Source organism: Pseudophryne corroboree, chromosome 2, assembly GCF_028390025.1.
Source record: "Pseudophryne corroboree isolate aPseCor3 chromosome 2, aPseCor3.hap2, whole genome shotgun sequence".
Taxonomy (NCBI): Eukaryota; Metazoa; Chordata; class Amphibia; order Anura; family Myobatrachidae; genus Pseudophryne; species Pseudophryne corroboree.
This window is the reverse complement of record NC_086445.1, coordinates 312,473,149-312,493,026: the sequence shown is the minus strand read 5'-3', so window position 1 is coordinate 312,493,026 and position 19,878 is coordinate 312,473,149. Positions and strand designations below refer to the sequence as shown.

General features: G+C 47.5%; 1 protein-coding gene across 3 annotated transcripts in view; it reads right to left on the bottom strand.

Moving 5' to 3' along the window:
* Positions 1 to 19,878, bottom strand: part of PIBF1 (progesterone immunomodulatory binding factor 1) — a 504,884-nt gene that overhangs the window by 452,897 nt on the left and 32,109 nt on the right. The gene's annotated exons all lie outside the window — the stretch shown is intronic.

Sequence of the window (19,878 nt, the reverse complement as noted above, 5' to 3'; positions counted from 1 at the left end):
ATTTCTGAAGCTTCTTGTTGAGACGAGATGCCATCACGTCTACTTGAGGAACTCCCAAAAGACTTGTCAACTCTGCGAAGACTTTTTGGTGGAGGCCTCACTCTCCTGGATGGAGATCGTGTCTGCTGAGGAAGTCTGCTTCCCAGTTGTCTACTCCCGGAATGAAAATTGCCGACAGAGCTCTTACATGTCTTTCTGCCCAGAGGAGGATCTTTGTCACCTCTGCCATTGCCGCTCTGCTTTTCGTTCCGCCCTGCCTGTTAATGTACGCGACTGCCGTTACATTGTCCGACTGGATCTGCACGGGATGATCTTGAAGATGATGTACAGCTTGTTGAAGGCAGTTGTAAATGGCTCTCAATTCCAGAGCGTTTGTGAAGGCAGGCTTCCTGACTTGACCATTTTCCTTGGAAGCTTTCCCCCTGAGTGACAGCTCCCAAGCCTCGGAGACTTGCATCCCGAACCTACGTCCCTCTAGTAGGTGAGAACTGTGCAGCCACCACAGGAGCGAAATCCTGGCTTTTGACGACAGGATTATCTTCCGGTGCATGTGTAGGTGGGATCCCGACCACTTGTCCAAGAGGTCCCACTGGAATACCCTGGCATGGAACCTGCCAAACTGTATGGCCTCGTAGGCCGCCACCATCTTCCCCAACAACCGAATGCACTGATGGATCGACACACTCGATGGTTGATATATCCGTTTTACCATTTTCTGGATTTCCAGAGCCTTTTCCACCGGAAGAAATACTCTCTGAACTTCTGTGTCCAGAATCATCCCGAGAAAAGACAATCTTGTCGTCGGTTCCAACTGTGACTTTGGATAATTTATGATCCAACCGTGTTGTTGGAGTATTAACAGGGAGAGTGTGATGTTTTGTAACAACTGCTCCCTGGATCTCGCCTTTATCAGGAGATAAAGGAATTATATTGACTCCTTTTTGACGCAAGAGAACCATCATCTTCGCCATCACCTTGGTGAATACCCTCGGTGCCGTGGAGAGACCGAAAGGTAACGTCTGGAATTGGTAATGGCAATCCTGAACTGCGAATCTCAGATAAGATTGGTGAGGAGGATAAATGGGAACATGCAGGTAAGGATCATTTATGTTTACAGACACCATGTAGTCCCCCTCCTCCAGACTGGAAATCACTGCCCTCAGTGATTCCATTTTGAACTTGAATCGTTTCAAGTAGAGATTCAGATTTTTCAGGTTTAGGATCGGTCTGACCGAGTCGTCCAGCTTCGGAACTACAAAAAGGCTTGAATAAAACCCCTCCCCTTGTTGATACAAAAGGTACCAGGACTATGACTTGACCCTGACATAATTTTTGGATTGCCGCTGTTACTGCTTCCCTTTCTGGAAGAGAAGCTGGCAAGGTCGATTTGAAAAATCGGCATGGGGGAACGTCTTGAAACTCCAGCTTGTATCCCTGGGACACTATCTGCAACACCCAGGGATCCAGGCCAGACAGAATCCAACTTTGGCTGAACAGTTTGAGACGTGCCTCCACCCGAGCGGCCTCCCGCAAAGGAGCCACAGCGTCATGCTGAAGATTTGGCAGAAGTAGAAGAAGACTTCTGCTCCAGGGAACCTGATGCTGCTGTGGACTTTCCCTTTTCCGTACCCGCAAAGAAGGGGGAAACTCTTGCTTTTTTGTATTTATTGGGCCGAAAGGACTACCTGTGCGGGTGATACGTCTTTTTTGCCGGTGCAAAGTCTTTAGATGTGGTTAGAGCTTTGAAGATTTATGTTGCTAGAACAGCTCGAATACGGAAAACAGAGTCTTTGTTTGTCCTGTATGCTCCCAACAAGATTGGGTGTCCTGCTTCCGAGCAAACTATTGCGCGTTGGATCAGAAGTAAGATTCAGCTCGCTCATACTACGGCTGGATTGCCGTTACCGACGTCGGTGAAGGCCCATTCCACTAGAAAGGTGGGCTCATCCTGGGCGGCTGCCCGGGGCGTCTCGGCATTGCAACTTTGCCGAGCAGCTACTTGGTCGGGGTCAAACACACTTGCAAAATTCTACAAGTTTGGCACCTTGGCTGATGAAGACCTCAAGTTCGGTCAATCAGTGCTGCAGGGTCATCCGCACTCTCCCGCCCGTACTGGAGCTTTGGTATAAACCCCATGGTCATGAAGTGGACCCCAGCATCCTCTAGGACGTATGAGAAAACAGGATTTTGATACCTACCGGTAAATCCTTTTCTCCTAGTCCGTAGAGGATGCTGGGCGCCCGTCCCAGTGCATACTTTACCTGCAGTTTTGTTTATTAGAGTTACACATGTTGTGTTTTATTAGTTTCAGCATGTTTGCTGTAATTGGTTCATGCCTGTTGGCGTGTGTTATGTTGAATGCCATGTTGTGCGGCATGGTTGAGGTGTCAGCTGGTATGTATCTCACCATTAGTATTAAAGTAAATCCTTTCCTCGAAATGTCCGTCTCCCTGGGCACAGTTCCTATAACTGAGGTCTGGAGGAGGGGCATAGAGGGAGGAGCCAGTTCACACCCATTCAAAGTCTTAGAGTGCCCATGGCTCCTGCGGAACCGTCTATACCCCATGGTCATGAAGTGAACCCCAGCATCCTCTACAGACTAGGAGAAAAGAGCATCTAGGCACAGCTAGCGTTCAGTACCCTTCAGGAGCTAATGGTGTCCTGTCAGCCAGAAGCAGAGCCATGAAACTCTTCAGGAAGTTGGTTCCTACTTCTGGCCCCTCAGTCCCACGAAGCAGGGGGACTGTTGCCAGCAGTCCTGCCTGAAAATAAAAAACCTAACATAAGTCTTTTCAGAGAAACTCAGTAAACCTCCCCTGGAGTGCATCCAGTCTGCCTGGGCACATTTCTAAAACCGAGGTCTGGAGGAAGGGCATAGAGGGAGGAGCCAGTACACACCCTTTGAAAAGTCTTAGACTGCCCATGGCTCCTGCGGAACAGTCTATACCCCATGGTACTGAAGTGGACCCCCAGCATCCTCTAGGACGTTTGAGAAACAACTTTACTAGAGAAACTTTGTAGAGCTGCCCTAGCTGTGACAGGCTCCTCCGGGCACATTTTCTAAACTGGGTCTGGTAGGAGGGGCATAGAGGGAGGAGACAGCCCACACTCTCAAACGCTTAAAGTGCCAATGGCTCCTAGTGGACCAGTCTATACCCCATGGTACTAATGTGGACCCCAGCATCCTCTAGGACGTAAAAGAAAACCGGAAATTCAACCTCATTTCTGCAACCCCCACCCCCTTCGCCCTCCAGTCATAATGTCAAAGTTAACCATGAAATGTAGCCCTGTAAGAATGTAGACATTTCTTCAAGTTGGCCCACCGGTGACTTACCTTCTCCAGGTGGCTCCAGTGGCATCTTTCAGGTCAGATCTCTGATCCTCCAGTGCTCCGGTAAGTATCTGACCGCTAGCCGCTATCTTGACCCCTAACCCTCCCTCTAGTGTCTATCTCATTCTAAGAATGCGGACATGTGGCCTGTTGACATTTTAACAATGTCGATATCATAACTGTCGAGATAATGAATGATGACATTGCCATTGTCGACCTATTGACTACACCCCGTGTAAATATATTATAAATTATGCAAGTAAAGTTTTGTAAAGTCATTTTGTTTTCTAAAGGAATTGGAGTAAGATACTGAAAGCAATACTGCATCACTGTGCCTATCACCGTTATAAAGGGTGACTATGACTAAAGAAAACCCCTCACACATATATATATATATATATATATATATATATATATATATATATATATATATATATATTTTATATATATATATATATATATATATATATATATATATATATATATATATATATATAGAGATATATATATAGAGATATATATATATATATATATATATATATATATATATATATATAGATATATATATATATATATATATATATAGATATATATAGATATATAGATATATATATAGATATATATAGATATATATATAGATATATATAGATATATATATATATATATATATATAGATATATATATATATATATATATAGATATATATATGGATATAGATATAGATATAAATATAAATATAGATATATATTGTCGAAATAAAAAAAATAAGAATTTAAACCTACCGGTAAATCTATTTCTCCTAGTCCGTAGAGGATGCTGGGGACTCCGCAAGGACCATGGGGTATAGACGGGCTCCGCAGGAGATAGGGCACCTAAAAAGAACTTTGACTATGGGTGTGCACTGGCTCCTCCCTCTATGCCCCTCCTCCAGACCTCAGTTAGAGAACTGTGACCAGAGGAGATGGACAATACAAGGCAGGATTTAGCAATCCAAGGGCAAGATTCATACCAGCCCACACCAATCATACCATGTAACCTGGAACATACATAACCAGTTAAAAAGTATGAACAAACGACAGTAACGGTCCAAGACCTATTCCAACTGTAACATAACCCTTATGTAAGCAACAACTATATACAGTTCTTGCAGAGTTTCCGCACTGGGACGGGCGCCCAGCATCCTCTACGGACTAGGAGAAATAGATTTACCGGTAGGTTTAAAATCTTATTTTCTCTTACGTCCTAGAGGATGCTGGGGACTCCGTAAGGACCATGGGGTTTATACCAAAGCATCCAATCGGGCTGGAGAGTGCGTATGACTCTGCAGCACCGACTGAGCAAACGCTAGGTCCTCATCAGCCAGGGTATCAAACTTGTAGAATTTAGCAAAAGTGTTTGACCCCGACCAAGTTGCCGCTCGACAAAGCTGTAATGCCGAGACGCCTCGGGCAGCCGCCCAAGAAGAGCCCACCTTCCTAGTGGAATGGGCTTTAACCGAATTTGGTACCGGCAATCCAGCCGTAGAATGAGCCTGCTGAATCGTATTACAGATCCAGCGAGCAATAGTTTGCTTCGAAGCAGGTGCGCCAATCTTATTAGCAGCATACAGGACAAACAGAGCCTCTGTTTTCCTAAATTTAGCCGTTCTGGCTAAATCATTAAGGCCCTGACTACATCCAGGTATCTGGAATCCTCCAGGTCACCACAATAGGTTGATTCATATGGAATGAAGAAACCACTTTAGGCAAAAATTGCGGACGTGTCCTCAATTCAGCTCGATCCACATGAAAATCAAGTAGGGGCTTTTGTGCGACAAAGCCGCCAATTCAGACACTCGCCTTGCTGATGCCAAAGCCAACAGCATGACCACCTTCCAGGTAAGAAACTTCACCTCAACCTTGGTAAGCGGTTCAAACCAGTGTGATTTTAAGAACTGCAACACCACGTTCAAGTCCCATGGTGCCACTGGAGGCACAAAAGGGGGCTGGATGTGCAGCACTCCCTTTACAAACGTCTGGACTTCTGGAAGAGAAGCCAATTCCTTCTGAAAGAAAATCGAGAGGGACGAAATCTGTACCTTAACAGAGCCTAATTTCAGGCCCATATCCACTCCTGTCTGTAGAAAGTGGAGAAAACGACCCAGATGAAAATCTTCCGTAGGCGCATTCTTGGACTCACACCAAGACACATACTTTCGCCAGATACGGTGATAATGTTTTACCGTCACCTCCTTCCTAGCTTTTATTAAAGTAGGGATGACCTCTTCCGGAATCCCCTTTTTCGCTAGGATTCGGCGTTCAACCGCCATGCCGTCAAAAGTAACCGCGGTAAGTCTTGAAATACACAGGGCCCCTGTTGCAACAGGTCTTCCCTGAGAGGAAGAGGCCAGGGATCTCCTGTGAGCATCTCTTGTAGATCCGAGTACCAGGCCCTTCGAGGCCAGTCTGGGACAACGAGTATCGTCTATACTTTTCTTCGTCTTATGATCCTCAACACTTTTGTGATGAGAGGAAGAGGAGGAAACACGTAGACCGATTTGAACACCCACGGTGTTACCAGAGCGTCTACTGCTACTGCCTGAGGGTCCAGAGACCTGGCACAATACCTCCGAAGCTTTTTGTTGAGGCGTGACGCCATCATGTCTATTTGAGGAGTTCCCCAAAGACGCGTTACGTCTGCAAAGACTTCTTGATGAAGTCCCCACTCTCCTGGATGGAGATCGTGTCTGCTGAGGAAGTCTGCTTCCCAGTTGTCCACTCCCGGAATGAACACAGCCGACAGAGCGCTTACATGATTTTCCGCCCAGCGAAGGATCCTTGTAGCTTCCGCCATCGCGACTCTGCTTCTTGTCCCGCCTTGGCGGTTCACATGAGCCACTGCTGTGACATTGTCTGATTGAATCAGAACCGGTAGGTTTCGAAGAAAACTCTCCGCTTGTCGAAGGCCGTTGTAAATGGCCCTGAGTTCCAACACATTGATGTGTAGACAGGACTTCAGGTCTGACAAAAGACCCTGAAATTTTTTTTCCTGTGTGACCGCTCCCCATCCTCGGAGGCTCGCGTCCGTGGTAACCAGGATCCAATCCTGAATTCCGAACCTGCGATCCTCCAGGAGGTGAGCACTTTGCAACCACCACAGGAGGGACACTCTGGCCCCTGGGGCCAGAGTTATTTTCCGATGTAAGTGCAGATGGGACCCGGACCACTTGTCCAGAAGGTCCCATTGAAAAGTCCTTGCATGGAACCTTCCGAAGGGAATGGCCTTGTAGGCCGCCACCATTTTTCCCAGAACTCGAGTGCATTGGTGAACTGACACCCTTTTCGGTTTTAGCTGGTCTCTGACCATGTTCTGGATGTCCTGGGCTCTCTCTATTGGGAGGAAGACCTTCATTTGTTCCGTATCCAGTATCTTACCTAGGAACGGTAGTCGAGTTGTCGGAATCAACTGTGACTTCGGTAGATTTAGAATCCAACCGTGTTGCTGAAGCACTCTCAGAGAGAGCGCAACACTGCTCAGCAATTTCTCCCTTGATCTCGCTTTTATCAGGAGATCGTCCAAGTATGGGATAATTGAGACTCCATGCTTGCGCAGGACCACCATCATTTCCGCCATTATCTTGGTGAAAATCCTCGGGGCCGTGGAGAGTCCAAACGGCAACGTCTGAAATTGGTAATGACAATCCTGTACAGCGAATCTCAGGTATTCCTGATGGGGGGCATATATGGGGACATGAAGGAACGCATCCTTTATGTCCAGAGACACCATAAACTCCCCTTCCTCCATGTTGGCTATTATCGCTCTGAGAGATTCCATTTTGAATTTGAATCTTTTTATGTACAGGTTTAGAGATTTCAGATTTAAAATAGGTCTGACCGAACCGTCCGGTTTCGGGACCACAAATAGGGTTGAGTAGTACCCTCTTCCCTGCCGGTGCAGGGGAACCTTGATTATCACTTGCTGTATACACAGCGTCCGAATTGCAGCTACCACTATATCCCTTTCCGATGTGGAATCTGGTAGGGCCGATTTGAAAAATCGTCGTGGGGGCACCTCCTCGAATTCCAATTTGTAACCCTGGGAAACTATGTCCAACACCCAGGGATTCAGGTCTGAACTGACCCAGGCCTGACTGAAAAGTCGAAGACGTGCCCCCACCGGTGCGGACTCCCTCAGGGGAGCCCCAGCATCATGCTGTGGGTTTTGGAGCAGCCGGGGAGGACTTTTGTTCCTGGGCACCTGCCGAAGCAGGTGCTCTTTTGCCTCTGCCCTTACCTCTGGCGAGGAAAGAGGATCCCCGACCTCTTCTGGACTTGTGCGACCGAAAGGACTGCATCTGATAGGGTGTTACTTTCTTTTGCTGTTGGGGAATATATGGTAAAAAATTTGATTTACCTGCTGTAGCTGTGGAAACCAGGTCCGTCAGCCCATCCCCAAACAATACATCACCCTTATAGGGTAGTACTTCCCTATGTTTCTTGGAATCCGCATCACCCGTCCATTGGCGAGTCCATAAGGATCTTCTCGCTGAGATAGACATGGCATTGGCCCTAGAAGCAAGCAATCCAATGTCCCTTTGAGCATCCCTCATAAATAAGACTGCGTCTTTAATATGAGCTAGAGTTAAGAATATAGTATCCTTATCCATATTATCAAATTGATCTGTCAGCTCATCTGTCCAAGCTGCAATTGCGCTACACACCCATGCCGACGCAATTGTCGGTCTTAGCACAGCACCCGTATGAGAATAAATACACTTTAAGGTAGTTTCTTGCCTGCCATCTGCAGGGTCCTTAAGGGCCGCTGTGTCAGGAGACGGTAGCGCCACTTTCTTGGACAAGCGCGTCAGGGCCTTGTCCACAGTGGGGGGTGATTCCTAAATCTCCCTGTCCTGCTTAGGGAATGGGTAGGCCATATAAATTCTTTTGGGGATCTGCGGTCTCTTTTCCGGAGTCTCCCAAGCTTTTCCAAAGAAATCATTTAATTCATGAGATGTGGGAAAGTTAATAATCTGTTTCTTTTCCTTAAACATGTGTACCCTTGTGTCGGGGACCGAGGGTTCATCCTCAATATGCAACACATCCCTTATTGCCACAATCATACACTGAATGGTTTTAGTCACCCTAGGGTGCAATTTTACTTCGTCGTAGTCGACACTGGAATCAGAATCCGTGTCGGTAGTAGTGTCTTGTGTTAAGGGACGCTTTTGAGACCCCGACGGGCCCTGTGAGTCGGTCCAATCAAAGGATTGACCCCTTGATGTCCCCCCTAATTCAGCCTTATCAAGCCTTTTATGTAAAGGTGCCACACTTGCATTCAACATATGCCACATGTCCATCCAATCTGGAGTCGGCACAACAGACGGGGACACAACACTCATTTGCTCCACCTCCTCCTTGGAGAAGCCTTCCGCCTCAGACATGTCGACTCGCACATACCGACATCCCACACACACAGGGATTAACTTATAAGGGGACAAAACCCCAACCAGGCCCTAAGGAGAAACAGAGAGAGAGTATGCCAGCACACACCAGCGCTTAAAAACACTGGAAAAAATATGACCAGATAGCGCTTTTCTATATATAATGTACCAATTCCCACTCCCTGCGTCGCTAATGTGCCCCCCTCCTCTTTTTTTCCAGCCTGTGAAGTTCAGCAGGGGAGAGACCAGGGAGCCAGCGTTTTCCTCATGCAGCTTCTGTGGATAAAATGGCGCTGGTTAGTGCTGAGGATCAAGCCCCGCCCACCCGACGGCGGGCTTCGGTCCCAGTGATTTTTCAATTAAAATGGCAGGGGATCATAGATTTACTGCCTCCGCAGCCTAATCAATCTGCATGTGCCCAAATGTGAGGTTTATTGCTGCCCAGGGCGCGCCCCCCCCCCCCCTGCGCCCTGCACCCTTCAGTGCTGCTCTGTGTGTGTGTGACTGGGAGCAATGGTGCGCAGCTTACCGCTGCGCGCCTTACCTCATGAAGATCTGATGTCTTCTGCCGCCTAAGATGTCTTCTACCTTCTCTATCCGGCTTCTATCTTCGGCATCTGTGAGGAGGACGGCGACGCGGCTCCGGAACGAACCCCAGGTGAGACCTGTGTTCCGACTCCCTCTGGAGCTAATGGTGTCCAGTAGCCTTAGAAGCAGTGCCCAACTTGACAAGCCAGCTCTGCTTCTCTCTCCTCGGTCCCACGATGCAGGGAGCCTGTTGCCAACAGGACTCCCTGAAAATAAAAAACCTAACAAAATTCTTCTTCAACAGAAAACTCTGGAGAGCTCTCTGCAGTGCACCCATTCTCCTCTGAGCACAAGATCTAACTGAGTTCTGGAGGAGGGGCATAGAGGGAGGAGCCAGTGCACACCCATAGTCAAAGTTCTTTTTAGGTGCCCTATCTCCTGCAAAACCCGTCTATACCCCATGGTCCTTACGGAGTCCCCAGCATCCTCTAGGAGTAAGAGAAAAAAATTACATAAAGAGAACATACAAATTACACACATTATGAGTCGCTATACTTGCAAATATGCGCAGCGAGCACAGCAATATATGGTAACACACGCATTTACACGGACATGCCACAGAGATGGATTCGACACTTATCTCATACAGTACATAATTATAATAATATCAAGCGCCAGACATCATGATGATTTAAAATTATATATAATGAAGTAATGTCATGTATGTGTATTATTTGAACGAAACCAGATAGACCGGTCATGTTAACTATTGAAGCAACCAGATTGATGTGTAGATTCATTTGATGCTTGTTGTGAGACATTGCAGCGGATAATTATGATTACATGTATGAAAGCTAAAAAAATCACTCTTATTAGGACAGTGGACAGGAAGCTCAGGCCAGCCCCTTTGGACGTCCCCAAGGCTGAACCTGTTCAGCATATACAAAGAGACTAGTGACTCATCGTGAATCCCTCCCCCAGAAACTAGATAACACATTGCTGATCACATAGGAAGGTAGTTCCTGTTTTGGTCTCAGAGTGGCTGTAAGGTCTGAGACGATGAGGGACTTGCTGGCAGATCAGGTCCTGTATTTATTTACTGAGAGAGAGACATAAGATGCATTGGAGGGAATGGTAATTGTATCGCTGGCCTGTAACTGAAACTGTATGTAATGGCATGTAACTGTATGTAACTTTATGTATTAACTGCTTACTGTGTGAGTTGTAATCATGTAACTATAGGTATACTGTACTTTGTAATATATATTGAATTCATATCCTTTTAATAACAAATAATAAGATTTTAAACCTACCGGTAAATCTTTTTCTCGTAGTCCGTAGAGGATGCTGGGGACTCCGTAAAGACCATGGGGAATAGACGGGCTCCACAGGAGACATGGGCACTAAAAAGAACTTCAGGTATGGGTGTGCACTGGCTCTTCCCTCTATGCCCCTCCTCCAGACCTCAGCTAGAGAAACTGTGCCCAGAGGAGACGGACAGTACGAGGAAAGGATTTTGTAAATCCAAGGGCAAGATTCTTACCAGCCACACCGTATAACATGGGATATACGAACCAGTCAACAGTATGAAACAAAACCAGTATCAGTACAAAACTGATCCAACTGAAACATAACCCTTATGTAAGCAACAACTATATACAAGTCCTGCAAGATGTTGTTCGCACAGGGACGGGCGCCCAGCATCCTCTACGGACTACGAGAAAAAGATTTACCTGTAGGTTTAAAATCTTATATTCTCTAACGTCCTAGAGGATGCTGGGGACTCCGTAAGGACCATGGGGATTATACCAAAGCTCCAAATCGGGCGGGAGAGTGCGGACGACTCTGCAGCACCGAATGAGCAAACATTAGGTCCTCCTCGGCCAGGGTATCAAACTTGTAGAATTTTTAAAAAAAGTGTTTGAACCCGACCAAGTCGCGGCTCGGCAAAGTTGTAATGCCGAGACGTCCCGGGCAGCCGCCCAAGAAGAGCCCACCTTCCTAGTGGAATGGGCCTTAACCGAATTCGGTAACGGCAATCCAGCCGTAGAATGAGCCTGCTGAATCATGTTACAGATCCAGCGAGCAATAGTCTGTTTAGACGCAGGAGCACTAACCTTGTTGGTTGCATACAGGATAAACAGATCCTCTGTTTTCCTAACCCGAGCCGTTCTGGCCACATAAATTTTCAATGCCCTGACCACATCTAGGGACTCGGAATCCTCCACGTCCCTTGTAGCCACAGGCACCACAATAGGTTGGTTCATATGAAAAGAAGAAACCACCTTAGGAAAAAATAAGAATTTACTCACCGGTAATTCTATTTCTCGTAGTCCGTAGTGGATGCTGGTAACTCCGTAAGGACCATGGGGAATAGACGGGCTCCGCAGGAGACTGGGCACTCTAAAGAAAAGATTAGGTACTATCTGGTGTGCACTGGCTCCTCCCTCTATGCCCCTCCTCCAGACCTCAGTTAGGGAAACTGTGCCCGGAAGAGCTGACATTACAAGGAAAGGATTTTTGGAATCCAGGTTAAGACTCATACCAGCCACACCAATCACACCGTACAACTTGTGATAACCTTACCCAGTTAACAGTATGAACAACAACTGAGCCTCACTCAACGGATGGCTCATAACAATAACCCTTATTGAAGCAAAAACTATATACACGTATTGCAGAAAGTCCGCACTTGGGACGGGCTCCCAGCATCCACTACGGACTACGAGAAATAGAATTACCGGTGAGTAAATTCTTATTTTCTCTGACGTCCTAGTGGATGCTGGGAACTCTGTAAGGACCATGGGGATTATACCAAAGCTCCCAAACGGGCGGGAGAGTGCGGATAACTCTGCAGCACCGAATGAGCAAACACAAGGTCCTCCTCAGCCAGGGTATCAAACTTGTAGGACTTTGCAAAGGTGTTTGAACCCGACCAAGTAGCCGCTCGGCAAAGCTGTAAAGCCGAGACCCCTCCGGCAGCCGCCCAAGAAGAGCCCACCTTCCTTGTGGAACGGGCTTTTACTGATTTTGGATGCGGCAATCCAGCCGCAGAATGAGCCAGCTGAATCGTGCTACAGATCCAGCGAGCAATAGTTTGCTTTGAAGCAGGAGCACCCAGCTTGCTGGGTGCATGCAGGATAAACAGCGAGTCAGTCTTCCTGACTCCAGCCGTTCTGGAAACATATATATTCAAAGCCCTGACTACGTCCAGCAACTTGGAGTCCTCCGAGTCCCGGGTAGCCGCAGGCACCACAATAGGTTGGTTCAAATGAAACGATGATACCACCTTTGGGAGAAATTGGGGACAAGTCCGCAATTCTGCCCTGTCCATATGGAAGATCAGATAGGGGCTTTTACATGACAAAGCCGCCAATTCTGACACACGCCTAGCCGATGCTAAGGCCAACAGCATGACCACTTTCCACGTGAGATACTTTAGTTCCACGGTCTTAAGTGGCTCAACCCAGTGGGATTTCAGGAAATCCAACACAACGTTAAGATCCCAAGGTGCCACTGGTGGCACAAAAGGGGGCTGAATATGCAGCACTCCCTGAACCTCAGGCAGTGAAGCCAGTTTTTTTTTTTAAAGAAAATGGATAGGGACGAAATCTGGACCCTTATGGACCCTAATTTTAGGCCCATAGACACTCCTGACTGTAGGAAGTGCAGGAATCGACCCAGCTGGAATTCCTCTGTAGGGGCCGTCCTGGCCTCACACCAAGCAACATATTTTCGCCATATACGGTGATAATGCTTTGCCGTCACGTCCTTCCTAGCCTTTATCAGCGTAGGAATAACTTCATCCGGAATGCCTTTTACCGCTAGGATCCGGCGTTCAACCACCATGCCGTCAAACGCAGCCGCGGTAAGTCTTGGAACAGACAGGGCCCTTGTTGCAGCAGGTCCTGTCTGAGAGGCAGAGGCCATTGGTCCTCTGTGCGCATTTCTTGCAGTTCCGGGTACTAAGTCCTTCTTGGCCAATCCGAAACAATGAGTATTGTTCTCACTCCTCTTTTTCTTACAATTCTCAGCACCTTTGGTATGAGAGGAAGAGGAGGAAACACATATACCGACTGGAACACCCACGGTGTCACTAGCGCGTCCACAGCTATCGCCTGAGGGTCCCTTGACCTGGCGCAATATCTTTTTAGCTTTTTTTGAGGCAGGACGCCATCATGTCCACCTGTGGCAGTTCCCATCGATTTGCAATCTGTGTGAAGACTTCTAGATGAAGTCCCCACTCTCCCGGGTGGAGGTCGTGTCTGCTGAGGAAATCTGCTTCCAGTTGTCCACTCCCGGAATGAACACTGCTGACAGTGCTTGCACGTGATTCTCCGCCCAACGAAGAATCTTTGTGGCTTCCGCCATTGCCACCCTGCTTCTTGTGCCGCCCTGGCGGTTTACATGGGCGACCGCCGTGATGTTGTCTGACTGAATCAGCACTGGATGGTCTCGAAGCAGGGGCTCCGCTTGACTCAGGGCGTTGTATATGGCCCTTAGTTCCAGTATATTTATGTGCAGACAAGTCTCCTGACTTGACCACAGCCCTTGGAAGTTTCTTCCCTGAGTGACTGCACCCCATCCGCGGAGGCTTGCATCTGTGGTCACCAGGACCCAGTCCTGTATGCCGAACCTGCGGCCCTCGAGAAGATGAGCACTCTGCAGCCACCACAGAAGAGACACCCTGGCCCTGGGGGACAGGGTGATTAACCGATGCATCTGAAGATGTGATCCGGACCATTTGTCCAGTAAGTCCCATTGGAAGGACCTCGTATGGAACCTGCCGAAGGGAATGGCCTCGTATGAGGCCACCCTCCTTCCCAGGACTCGAGTGCAGTGATGCACCGACCCCTGTTTTGGTTTTAATAGATTCCTGAACAGTATCACGAGCTCCTGAGCTCTCTCTATCGGGAGATAACCCTTTTCTGGTCTGTGTCTAGGATCATGCCTAGGAGAAGCAGATGAGCTGTAAGAACCCACTGCGACTTTGGAATATATAGAATCCAGCCGTGTTGCCGTTACACTTCCAGAGAAAGTGATACGCTGTTCAGCAACTGCTCTCTTGATCTCGCTTTTATGAGGAGATCGTCCAAGTACGTGATAATAGTGACACCTTGCTTCCGCAGGAGCACCATCATTTCCGCCATTACCTTGGTGAACATTCTCAAGGCCATGGAGAGACCAAACGGCAACCTCTGAAATTGGTAATGACAATCCCGTACCGTAATTCTGAGGTACGCCTGATGAGGTGGATAAATGGGGACCTGAAGGTATGCATCCTTTATATCCCGAGTCACCTTTCAGGCTTGCAATAACCGCTCTTAGCGATTTCAACGTGAACTTGAACCTTTTCAGGTATATGTTCAGGGATTTTAAATTCAATATGGGTCCCACCGAACTGTCAGGTTACGGGACTACAACATGGTCGAATAATAACCCCCTCCTTGTTGAAGGAGGGGAACCTTGACCACCACCTGGTGAAGATACAATCTGTGAATTGCAGTTAACACTGTTTCCCTCTCGTGGGGGGAAGCCGGCAGGGCCGTCGGTGAGGGGGCATCTTCTCAAAATCCAGCTTGTATCCCTGAGACACAATATCTATTGCCCAGGGATCTAACAGGGAGTGAACCCACTTGTGGCTGAACTTACGAAGGCGTGCCCCCACCGGGCCCAGCTCCGCCTGTGGAGCCCCAGCGACATGCGGTGGATTTTTGTAGAGGCCGGGGAGGACTTCTGTTCCTGGGAACTAGCTGTGTTGTGCAGCTTCTTTCCTCTGCCCCCGCCTCTGGCAAGAAAGGACGCACCTCGGACTTTCTTGTTTCTTTATTTGAAAGGCTGCATTTGATAATGTCGTGCTTTCCTAGGCTTTGCAGGAATATAAGGCAAATATCAGAATTACCAGCTATAGTTGTGGAGACCAGGTCCGAGAACCCTTCTCCACACAATCCTCAGCCTTCCATATGCCTCTTAAGTCGGCATCATCTGTCCATTGCATATTCTACAGGACACGTCAAGCAGAAATCGACATAGCTTTGACTCTAGGACCCAGTATACTCCTGTCTCTTTGGGCATGTTATATATTATATATATATATATATATATATATATATATATATATATATATATATATATATATATATATATATATATATATATATATATATATATATATACACACAAAGCGAATTGAATCGCACACACCTTCTTAATCATTTGCTGGGTGCACGGTAAAACAATCAGTACAGAACAATCCGTGGTTTTTTTTCCACATGAACCAGCACACCAAAAAGTAGCAGGAATATTAATTCATTTAATCCATATTAATCCATATTAATTCTCCAAAAGTGCAATGTGCAATGTGCAAGCATAGGCATGGATAATAAAAGTAATACTTAGCAGTTCAATGCATCAAAGTGAGTGGCTGCCACTCACTTTGATGCATTGAACTGCTAAGTATTACTTTTATTATCCATGCCTATGCTTGCACATTGCACTTTTGGAGAATTAATATGGATTAATATGGATTAAATGAATTAATATTCCTGCTACTTTTTGGTGTGCTGGTTCATGTGGAAAAAAAAACCACGGATTGTTTATATATATATATATATATATATATACATACATATATATATACATACATACATACATACATACATATCTCTTAAGACAGCATCTTTAATATATATATATATATATATATATATATATATATATACACACACACACACATACATATATATATATATATATATATATATATATATATATGTATCTATATGCATACTAGGGTCTCAATCTCTGCTGATAAGGTACCTGTCCACGCTGCCACAGCGCTATAAACCCATGCCGACACAATCGCCGGTCTGAGTAGTGTACTAGAATGTGCACCTATCTGCAGGATCCCTGAGAACAGCTAGTGCTACCGTCTGGGCAAACGTGACACCCTAGGGGAAGATTCCCATCACATCCTGGCCCTAGTGGGGAAAGGATACTGCCTGAGAATTCCTTGTGGGAAGCTGCAGTTTCTTGTCTGGAGATTCCCGCCCTTTTTCCTCATGAGAGGAGGGAAATTTACCTCAGCTTTCTTCCCCTTAAACATGTGTACCCTTGTGTCAGGGACATGAGTCATCAGTGATATGCAAATCATCTTTTATTACAATAATCATATATTGAATACCTTTCAGCCATTTTGGCTGTAACTTTGCATTATCGTAGTCGACACTGGAGTCAAACTCCGTGTCGATATCAGTGTCCATTATTTTGGATAGTGAGCATTGTGAGACTCTGAAGGTCTCTGCGACATAGGGACAGACATGGGTAGATTTCCTGTCTGTTCTCTAATCTTTTGTGCAATAAATTCACCTCAGCACTTACACATATCCAAACAGGTGTCGGCGTTGTCGACGGAGACACCCTCTCACACACATATTTTCTCTATCTCCTCCTTAGGGGAGCCTTTTACCTCAGACATGTCGACACACGCGTACCGACACACCACACACACAGGGGATGCTCTATTTGAAGACAGTTCCCCCACAAGGCCCTTTGGAGAGACAGAGAGAGAGTATGCCAGCACACACCCCAGCGCTATATAACCCAGGGATTACACTACAACTCAGTGTTTACCCAGTAGCTGCTGTATATACAAATTTGCGCCTAAATTTATGTGCCCCCCCACCTCTTTTCACCCTTTGTGTATCTGGATACTGCAGGGGAGAGCCTGGGGAGCTTCTTTCCAGCGGAGCTGTGAATAGAAAATGGCGCTGGTGTGCTGAGGAAGAAGGCCCCGCCCCCTCAGCGGCGGGCTTCTGTCCCGCTTTCTGTGAAAAAATGGCGGGGGTTTTTACATATATACAGTGCCAGACTGTATATATGTATTTTTATTGCCAAAGGTACTTCAATTGCTGCCCAGGGCGCCCCCCCCCCCCAGCGCCCTGCACCCTACAGTGACCGGAGTGTGTAAGTGTGCTGGGAGCAATGGCGCACAGCTGCGGTGCTGTGCGCTACCTTAAATGAAGACAGGAGTCTTCTGCCGCCGATTTCGTCGTCTTCCAGCTTCTGTTCTTCTGGCTCTGCGAGGGGGACGGTGGTGCGGCTCCGGGAACGGACGATCGAGGACAGGTGCCTGTGTTCGAACCCTCTGGAGCTAATGGTGTCCAGTAGCCTAAGAAGCACAAGCTAGCTGCAAGCAGGTAGGTTTGCTTCTCTCCCCTTAGTCCCACGTAGCAGTGAGTCTGTTGCCAGCAGAAGCTCACTGAAAATAAAAAACCTAATAAATACTTTCTTTACTAGTAAGCTCACTAGGAGTACCCAGCTCTGGCCGGGCACAGATTCTAACTGAGGTCTGGAGGAGGGGCATAGAGGGAGGAGCCAGTGCACACCAGATAGTACCTAATCTTTTCTATAGAGTGCCCAGTCTCCTGCGGAGCCCGTCTATTCCCCATGGTCCTTACGGAGTTCCCAGCATCCACTAGGACGTCAGAGAAAATTGGGGACGAGTCCACAACTCAGCTCTATCCACATGGAAAATCAGATAAGGGCTATTGTGAGACAAAGCCGCCAACTCTGACACTCGCCGTGCCGAAGCTAAGGCCAATAACATGACCACTTTCCAAGTAAGATACTTCAACTCAACTGTTTGAAGCGGTTCAAACCAGTGAGACTTAAGGAACCGTAACACCACGTTAAGGTCCCATGGTGCCACTGGAGGCACAAAAGGAGGCTGGATATGCAGCACCCCTTTCACGAAAGTCTGGACTTCTGGAAGAGAAGCCAATTCCTTTTGAAAGAAAATGTTTAAGGCCGAAATCTGAACCTTAATGGAGCCTAACTTTAGGCCCAAATTCACTCCTGTTTGCAGGAAGTGAAGAAAACGGCCCACATGGAACTCTTCCGGAGGAGCAGTCTTGGCTTCGCACCAAGACACATACTTCCTCCAGATACGGTGATAATGTTTCGATGTCACCTCTTTCCTAGCCTTTATCAGGAATGACCTCCTCCGGAATGCCCTTCTCCGCTAGGATCCTGCGTTCAACCGCCATGCCGTCAAACGCAGTCGCGGTAAGTCCTGGAACAGACAGGGCCCTTGTTGTAACAGGTCTTCCCTGAGAGGAAGAGGCCACGCAGAGCCGGCCCTAACCAATATGATGCCCTAGGCAAGATTTTGGCTGGTGCCCCCTAGCACCGCCACTAGTTATGCAGGAGATGCCTGGCATGAGTCAGCTGGCAGCTCTGCTAATGTCGGGCGCCTTTTGTTTATGAAAAAATGCATCTTATTTGCATTACTTTGTGGCTAGGATGCACATGCAGCTTCTGCTGATTAAAATGATATGCAGCATGCCTATATTCTGTGTGTGACTGCGGCTATATCTGCATATGAAATGCTACATTACAGTGATTTCCAGGACTACACTGCAACATAGCATTTTGTATGCAGATACAGCCGCAGTCACACCCCGAATATAGGCATGCCGCATATCATTTTAATTAGCAGAAGCTGCTGGTGCCCCTAAGCATACCAAATGCCCTAGGCAATTGCCTAGTTTGCCTATGCCTAAGGCCGGCTCTGAGGCCACAGATCTTCTGAGAGCATTTCCTGTAGATCCGGAAACCAGGCCATTCAAGGCCAATCTGGAACGATGAGAATCGCCTGAACCCCTCTTCGTCTTATGATTCTCAGTAACTTTGAGATGAGAGGAAGAGTAGGGAACACATAGACCGACTGAAACACCCACAGTGTCACCAGTACGTCCACTGCAATCGCCTGAGGGTCCCTTGACCTGGCGCAATATCTCGGAAGTTTCTTGTTGAGGCGTGAAGCCATCATGTCTATTTGAGGCAGACCCCACTGACTTACAATCTCTGCGAAGACTTCCTGATGAAGTCCCCACTCTCCTGGATGCAGATCATGTCTGCTGAGAAAGTCTGCTTCCCAGTTGTCTACTCCCGGAATGAAGACTGCTGTCAGAGCGCTTACATGACTCTCCGCCCATCGAAGAATCTTTGAGGCTTCTGCCATTGCCACTCTGCTCCTTGTGCCGCCTTGGCGGTTTACATGAGCCACTGCTGTGATGTTGTCTGACTGAATCAGAACCGGTAGACCTTGAAGTAAGGTCTGCGCCTGAATAAAGGCCGTTGTATATGGCCTATAATTCCAGAATGTTGATGTGTAGACAAGCCTCCTGGCTTGACCACAGACCCTGGAAGTTCCTTCCCTGTGTGACTGCTCCCCATCCTCGGAGACTCGCGTCCGTGGTCACCAGAACCCAGTCCTGGATTCCCAACCTGCGACCCTCTAGAAAGTGAGCACTCTGCAGCCACCACAGGAGAGATACCCTGGCCCTGGGGGACAGGCGGATCATCTGATGAATCTGTAGATGTGACCCGGACCACTTGTCCAGAAGGTCCCACTGAAAGGTTCTGGCATGGAACCTGCCGAATGGAATGGCCTCGTAAGACACCACGTGCAGTGATGTACCGACACCATGTCTGGCTTCAACAGGTCCCTGACCAAGTCCCGCAGTTCCTGGGCCTTTTCCGTCGGGAGAAAGACCCTCTTTTGATCCGTGTCCAGAATCATTCCTAAGAAAGGCAG